This window comes from Onychomys torridus, chromosome 12 (genome assembly GCF_903995425.1).
Source record: "Onychomys torridus chromosome 12, mOncTor1.1, whole genome shotgun sequence".
Lineage (NCBI taxonomy): Eukaryota > Metazoa > Chordata > Mammalia > Rodentia > Cricetidae > Onychomys > Onychomys torridus.
This window is the reverse complement of record NC_050454.1, coordinates 34,540,766-34,549,313: the sequence shown is the minus strand read 5'-3', so window position 1 is coordinate 34,549,313 and position 8,548 is coordinate 34,540,766.

Sequence of the window (8,548 nt, the reverse complement as noted above, 5' to 3'; positions counted from 1 at the left end):
ATGAGAGGGTGGGAGCCTGGGAGTGTGGGACCCTGAATGTGGGTAGGGGATGCTAGAAATGGATGCTGACATCCATTTCTTGACAGAGGACCAGACAGAAGTAACCAGTGGCTGTGTGGAAGAAGAGACCCTGAATTTTACCACGGTGATGCTGAGTTTTCTGGAAAATCTGTGCCCACATGCTTTAGGGGCTAGATGATCTACTTTGTGACCTAATTGGAGACATCCTACTACTTGAATGTTAATCGGACATGGAAATAGAGGTAGTAAAAAGGCAAAAGGTCGTTAATTAAAAGTTTATGATTTGGGGTTGTGAGCCTAGCCTTTAAATGCTGAGCCATCTCAAGGAAGACACCAAGAGAGATGCATAGATTGGCCTGGTTAGTGGAAGTAGATGTGATCTCCTTGAGTAAACTGGGGAGGAGGGGAGAGAAATGGAGGGTAGGGGATGGGCGATGAGAACATAGGGAAAGGGATGTTCGAGCTGGAACAGGGATGGAGTGGGTAAGCAATGAGAGAGGTACAATGATAGGAGATATCATTGGGATAGAGAAAAACTTGGTGCTAGGGAAGTTGTCAGGAATCCCCAAATGTGACTCCAGCTTGAACGAACAGAAAGAGTGGAGAGGGTGCCTGAATTTGTTTACCCCAGTCATTAGGTCAGTGAACACCCTACTTTCATCACAGAGCTTATCTCCAGTGACTGGAAGCAGAAGCAGAGATCTTATACTTGCCTCTACTGGAGGCATTGCCTACTTGTGGGGGAGAGTGGGTTGAGAGGGGGAGGCTTTGGGTGGAAGGAGGGAAGAGGGGGATCTTTGATGTGTAAAATGAATGAAAAAAATGCTTAATAAAATTAATAAAAAATATAAAAGGATCCAAAAAAACAATACCAATGTCAGAATTGGAGAGGTACTCAGGTTGTCATAAACTTCCTGTCCAGCTGTAATCCACAACACCAGCTCTACTTGCTTTCTATCCACCTAGAGACCACTACATCATTCTTTCTGAGAAGAGGAGCAAGGCATCTTGCCAGAAGCTTCATTGACAGCAATCACCACTTTCTTTTGGAGAGAGCACTTCTTACAAATGTTCTACAAGGTACAGGTTTGGACAAGAAGTTTAAGAGTGTACCTTAAATTTCTCTGAGTGAAGGCACACACAGTGACTCTGAGTTCCATCTCTTTGCACTGAAGTTGCCTCTTTGCCCATCACAAGTTTGGTGAAGATGACTCACTGCTCAAGAAGAGACTGAAGGATGGAGAAATAGCTCAGTGGTTAAGAGCACTTGCTGTTCTTCAAGAGGAGCCTGGTTCAGTTCCCAGCATATATACACGCAGTGGCTAACAGGCTTTCAGGATACCTGACATTCCCTTCTAACCTCCATGGGTACCCAAGCATACATGTGGTACACCATGCATAAATGTATCATACACATAAAATAAATAAATAAACCTAAATTGAGAAAGACGAGACCGAACTGGAAAGAGTTGACAAAGGATAATGGACTCAGCAGAAGCAGGTAATTTCTGTCTCCTCCACTGCTCAGTGTGGTGGGGGTGGGACTGCATGGAGGTTCCCAGGAGACACGGCTATTCTCTCTCTGGAGTGAGTTTATCTGACACTGTCTTTAACTGCCATCTGCCACAGTTCTGATAAGCATCAGAGAACAAATCAACATTTGCAAAGCACATTAATTGATTTCCTTTCTTCCTTTGAAAAATATGTAACATTATTAAAACTGAGTGCATTGTGTGGAAGAGCCTGGATTTAAGGTGGTGTTCTCAAGAATGAATTGCCCTTCCCTCTCTAATTATAGAAATGCTCAATTGCAATAAAAAAATGAACCCCTGTGTCCTCCTAATGTCCTTATGTGAGGGCAGCATGTGATGGCTAGGATGGGGACCACAGAAAACCAGCAATATGATCCTGTCTGACCTATAGTTGCTACATTGGGAAGACCATTCTGTGTTCTCAACTTGTCAAGTATTCTCCTTCCTAATTTCTGCCTGGGCCAAAGTATATGCTAGTTTAAAGTGTCTTGTCTCTTCAAACCACAAGAAAAAAATAATTCCCCGCCACTACTATTGGACATTTCTTCACATTCATTGAATTCATTGAGATCCAAGGGCCTTCATCATAGAGAGGACTTTTTCAAGTAGATCTGTCATATTCCACTCTTATGTTGCATGGTCACAGCTTACTGTTTAGCATTATTCTCTTTTATGTGCACATTTCCCCTGGTTCAACAAAATAAGCTGGCTTATAGCCTGATCACTATTCAAATAGAGTGAAGCACATTCTCAACTCTCAACTATTTTCCCAGAGCCTTGAATCAGCTTCTCGGAGTCTTAAATAAGATTTTTTTTTTCTTTTTTAGAGTTTGAATGGATAGCTACGTATGTCTGGACAGTGGAGAAAAAAAACAACATGAAATTTTTATTTTAATTTTTTCATTTTATATACCAACCACAGTTCCCCCTCCCTCCCCTCTGTCCACTCCTCCCCCATTTCACTCCCACCCACCCCCTATCCACTCCTCAGAGAGGGTAAGACCTCCCATGGGGAGTCTACAAAGCCTGGCATATCCAATGGAGGCAGGACTAAGCCCCTCCAACCTAGCTTTTCTGGGTCTGTGGATTGTGGCCTGGTTATCTTTTTTTTTTTTTTTTTTTTTTACATCTAATATCCACTTATGAGTGAGTACATACCATGTTTGTCTTTCTGGGCCTGAGTTACCTCACTCAGGATGATTTTTTTTCTGGTCCCATCCATTTGCCTGCCAATTTCATGATGCCATTGCTTTTTACTGCTGAGTAATACTCCATTGTGTAAATGTACCACATTTTCTTTATCAATTCTTTGGTTGAAAGGCATCTAGGTTGTTTCCAAGTTCTGGCTATTACAAACAATGCTGATATGAACATAGTAGAGCAAGTGTCCTTGTGGTATGATTGCGTATCTTTTGGGTATATGTCCAAGAGTGGTATCACTGGGTCTTGTGGTAGATTGATTGCTAATTTTCTGGGAAACCAGCATACTGATTTCCAAAGTGGCTGTATAAGTTTGCACTCCCACCAGCAGTGGAGGAGTGTTCCCCTTGCTCCACATCTTCTCCAACATAAGCTGTCATCAGTGTTTTTCATCTTAGCCATTTTGATAGGTGTAAGATGATATGTCCAAGTTGTTTTGATTTGCATTTCCCTGATGGCTAAGGATGTTGAGCAATTCCTTAAATGACTTTGGGCCATTTGAGATTCTTCTGTGGTGAATTCTCTGTTTAGATATGTACCCCATTTTAAAATTGGATTATTTGGTATTTTGATGTCTAGTTTCTTGAGTTCTTTATATATTTTGGAGATCAGCTAAGACCAACTGTCAGGACTATACCCAGCATTGCAAAAAGAATGCTTTTCAGAGTAGTGGGACTTTAGAAAAAATTCTTAAAGACTCAGCCATGAATTGAGGGTCATGTATTTTATTTTTTCAGCTCTAATTTTCTTCTGCTCCACTGTTCACACAGCACATATACACTTTCAGCAACAAGCTTTTGGTAATAAAAAAGGTTACAAAGGTTATTTCTCAGGGTCATAATGCATTCCTTGAGCAAACAATCAGGAGCAGAGTCATTTACCATAGCAACCCATAGGCAGAGACATGGTTTTTGGTACTTTCTTAGGCAGTGGCATTGGAAGCATTCCAAACCTAAATATACATGTATATTTATCCTGCTTGCAAACTCAGATCAAAGGGAAGGGAACTTGTAACTCTTTATTCAGGTCTGAGGCCACAGCATCCTCTGTAGCCCTGGCTAATTGTAAAACTTTTCTTGATGTTAGCTGGACATAAAACTATTTTTCTCTGGACTTGGTTAATTGATTAATTGTTATTTGGGGCCTAAACAATAAACAGTTAGCAGACCCTTGAATCTTGTATTAAAAATCTGATGTTAGAAGTTCATGCAGAGAGTCAATTGTTTGAGGAATTTGTGTAGGGCATTAGGTGTTTATCTGCCAGACTTAGCAAGCAGGGAAGTAGCACCAAAATTACTTTGTGTCTTACCTCGGTTCTACAATTAGACATTTGGAAATTTGCCTTCATGCATTATTTGCAGTGGCAACTAGTTTATTTTGGATTTGGAAAAGCTATCTTTGTAGCTGAGAATACTATCATTTTCCTATGTCAGTCTGAGTAATAAAAATATCCTAATGTTATTTCCTGTTCATCAAAATTATACAGTTTAAGAAGAAATCATCTTCCTGACCATCCACAGCTATATGTGAACTCAGTAGATGGAATATATTTACAAGATAAACACACAAACAGTGCGGGGAATGCCCATAGCTGTTTTTAGGGAGGAAATGCAGTGGTACATGAGAAAAATTACAGACAGAAGGAATTGGTTTTCAGAATCTGTGGTTCCATAATCCTTGCTTGATGAGGTTCCTCCATCAGAGAGTTATTCACCTAATGGGTCAACACCTGAACTATCAATTGCCATCTGCTGTATATTCCCATGGCCTCTGGTATTAAGATCTCTGTCAGATGTAGGGTTAGTAAAGATCTTTTCCCATTGACCACCATTTTTTCTTGTTGACCATGTCCTTTGCCTTACAGAAACTTCTCAGTTTCAGGAGGTCCCATTTACTAACTGTTGCTCTCAGTGTCTGTGATACTGGTATTATATTTAGGAAGTGGTCTCCTGTGCCAATGCATTCAAGGCTACTTCCCACTTTCTCTTCTATCAGGTTCAGTGTAACTGGATTTATGTTAAGGTCTTTGACCCAGTTGGACCCGAGTTTTGTGCAGGGTGATAGATATGCATTCTTTTGCATACCTGCATCCAGGTAGATAGACCGGCACCATTTGTTGAAGATGGTTTTTTTTTCTTCATTGTATGATTTTGGTTTCTTTGTAAAAAATCAGGTGTTCATAGGTGTGTATTAATGTCAGGGTCTTCAATTCAATTCCACTGATTCATGTGTGTTTTTATGCCAATACCAAACTGTTTTTATTACTATAGCTCTATAGTAGAGCTTGAAGTCAGGGATAGTGATGCCTTTAGAAGTTCCTTTATTGTATATGATTATTTTGGCTATCCTGAGTTTTTTGTTTTTCCATAAAAAGTTGAGTATTCTTTAGAGGTCTGTGGAGAGTTGTGTTGGAATTTTGATGGGGATTGCATTGAATTTGTAGATTGCTTTTGGTAAGACTGCCATTTTTACTACGTTGATCCTACCTATCCAAGAGCATGAGAGATCTTTCTATTTTCTAATATCTTCTTCAATTTCCTTCTTCAAAGACTTAAAGTTCTTGTCATACAGGTCTTTCACTTGTTTGGTTAGAGTTATCCCAAAATATTTTATATTATTTGTGGCTATTGCAAAGGGTGATGTTTCTCTGATTTCTTTCTCAGTCGTTTATCATTTGTATATAGGAAGGCTACTGATTTTTTTGAATTAATCTTGTATCTAGTCACATTAATTTACTGAAGGTGTTAATCAGCTGTAGGAGTTCCCTGGTAGAATTTTTGGAGTCTCTTACATATGCCATCATATCATCTGCAAAAAGCAAATTTTGAGTTCTTCCTTTCCAATTTATATCCCCTTGATCTCCTTTTGTTGTCTGATTGCTCTAGCCAGAACTTTGAATACTATATTGGATAGGCATGGGAAGAGTGAACAGCCTTGTCTTGTTCCTGATTTTAGTGGAATTGCTTTTAGTTTTTCTCCATTTTGTTTGATGTTGGCTGTCAGCTTGCTGCATATCACTTTTTATCATGTTTAGGTATGTTCCTTGTATCCCTGATTGCTCCAAGATTTTTATCATGAAACGGTGTTGGACTTTGTGGAAGGCTTTTTCAACATCTAATGAGATGATCATGTGTTTTTTCTTTCAGTTTGTTTATATGGTGGATTACATTGACAGATTTTCATATGTTGAATCATTTCTGCATCTCTGGGATGAAGCCTACTTGATCATGGTAGATGATTCTTTTTTGATGTGCTCTTAGATTCAGTTAGCCATTATTTTATTGAGTATTTTTGCATCAGTGTTCATGAGGGAGATTGGTCTGTAATTCTCTTTCTTTGTTGTGCCTTTGTGTGGCTTGGATATCAGGGTAACTGTAGCCTCACAAAAAGAGTTTGGCAGTGTTCCTTATGTTTCTATTGTATAGAACGATTTGAGGAGTATTGGTATTAGCTCTTTTTTGAAATTCTGCACTGCAACCATCTGGTCCTGGTCTTTTTTTGGTTGGGAGACTTTTGATGACTACTTCTATTTCCTTAGGGATTATAGGTCTATTTAAATTGTTTATCTACTCTTGATTTAATTTTGGTGTGTGGTACTCATCCAGAAAATTGTCCATTTCTTTTAGGTTTTCCAATTTTGTAGAGTACAGGTTTTTGAAGTATGGCTCTAATGATCCTCTGGATTTCCTCAGTGTCTGTTGTTATTTCCCCCTTTTCATTTCTGATTTTGTTAGTTTGGATATTCTCTCTCTGCCTTTTGGTTAGTTTGGAGAAGGGTTTGTCTATCTTGTTGATTTTCTTGGAGAACAAACTCTTTGTTTCATTGATTCTTTTATTCTCTTTGTTTCTATTTTATTGATTTCAGCCCTCAATTTGATTATTTCCTGTCATCTACTCCTCCTGAGTGAGTTCACTTCTTTTTGTTCTAGAGCTTTCAGGTGTGTTTGTATGAGGCTTCAGTCACTAGTATGAGATTTCCCCAAATTATTTATGTAAGCACTTAGTGCTATGAACTTTCCTCGTAGCACAGCTTTCAATGTATCCCATAGGTTTGGGTATGTTGTGTCTTCATTGTCGTTGGATTTTAAGAAGTCTTTGATTTCCTTCTTTATTTCTTCCCTGACCCAGTGGTGATTCAGTTGAATGTTGTTCAGTTTCCGTGGGTTTGTAGGCTTTCTGTACTTTGTACTGTTGTTGCATTCTAACTTTGAGCCATGGTCATCTGATAAGACACAGGGAGTTATTCCAATTTTTTTGTATCTATTGAAATTTTCTTTGTGTCTGGGTATGTGGTCGGTTTTAGAGAAGGTTCCACGAGGTGTTGAGAAGAAGGTATATCCTTTTGTATTTGGGTGTAATGTTCTATAGATATCTGTTAAGTCCATTTGAGTCACAGCATCTGTTAGTTCCCTTATTGTCTGGCAAACTATCCATTGGTGAAAGTGGGGTGTTGAAGTCTCCCACTATTAGTGTGTGGTTTAAGCTTTACACTTACAGTAAGTGTAGCTTGTGATATCACAAGGAGGCACAATCTCAGGACAAACCTCAGCCTCTGACTCATGTAATCTTTCTGCTTCTCTACAAACTTTACACAAAGTACTTGATGCAACTGAGGAAAGCTAGGAGTGGGCTAGTGGCCTTCCCCAGGGAAGAGCACACCCATTGATTGTCCCGTGCCATCAAAACAGATGGCCTGAAGACATAGTATAGGTATCATGATACGGACCAAACAGGTTATATTTAAGACTATATATGTATATACATACACAGATATGCATGCAATAACAGTTAGTGAAAACAGAGACCATGAATTTAAAGGAGAGCAGGGAAGGGTACATCAGAGGGTTTTGAGGAGGAAAGGGGAAAGAAATGTGGTTAAATTATAATTTAAAACAAAAAACCAACAAGAACTACCTAGGTTAAAATATTGCTCTTCAAGTGGACTCCAAGCCATTCTGACTAGTTACCACATAAGAAAAGGGGATCCGACCAAACAGGGATGCCAGAGGCCATATGTGGAGGGATGAGTATGTGATAAGGCACTAAAACAGTGGTCCAGGTGGCTGAACAGAGGTCTCAGGAGAAACTAACTGTGATGATACCTTGGTGTTACATGGGCAGCCTCCAGAACACAATTAAGGTTCGGTGGTTTAAGTCACTCATTCTTGGGCATTTTATTATGATACCTTAAGTAGTGATTCAATAGACTTTCAGAAAACAAATAATAGCAAAAAGCAGTGAATCAAATAAAATAAGGAAATGAGAAGCAGAGAAAAAGGAAGTTCATATGGACCAAAATCCCATAACAAGGAAGTAGACAAATGAAAAAAAGAGAAGAAAAAGAGACCAGTATGAAGACAGGTTATGAAATATGTAGTTCAACAACAGAGCCTTTCTGCCCAAGTAGTATTGGCATGTGCTTTTAGAACTCAGGGAAAAAAAGAACAGCTCTTTTATGAAAAGAAAAAAAAAAAGAATTAGTTAATTAATTTTACATCCCGACTCCAGTCTCCCCTCTCTCCTCTCCTCCCACTCCCTTCTCTTCTCCTCTCCACCCTACTTCAACCCACCCCTCCTCCATATTCCTGCAGAAAGGGGCAGGCCTCCCATGGGCATCAGCCAAGCATGGCATGTCACTGTAAGACCAAGCACCTCCTCCTGTGTTCAGGCTGGGCAAGGCAATCCAGCATGAAGAATAGGTTCCCCAGAGCCAGTCAAAGCACCAGAGACAACCTTGTTCCCATTGCCAGGAGTCCCACAAATAGACCAAGTTACACAACTGTCACATATACGCA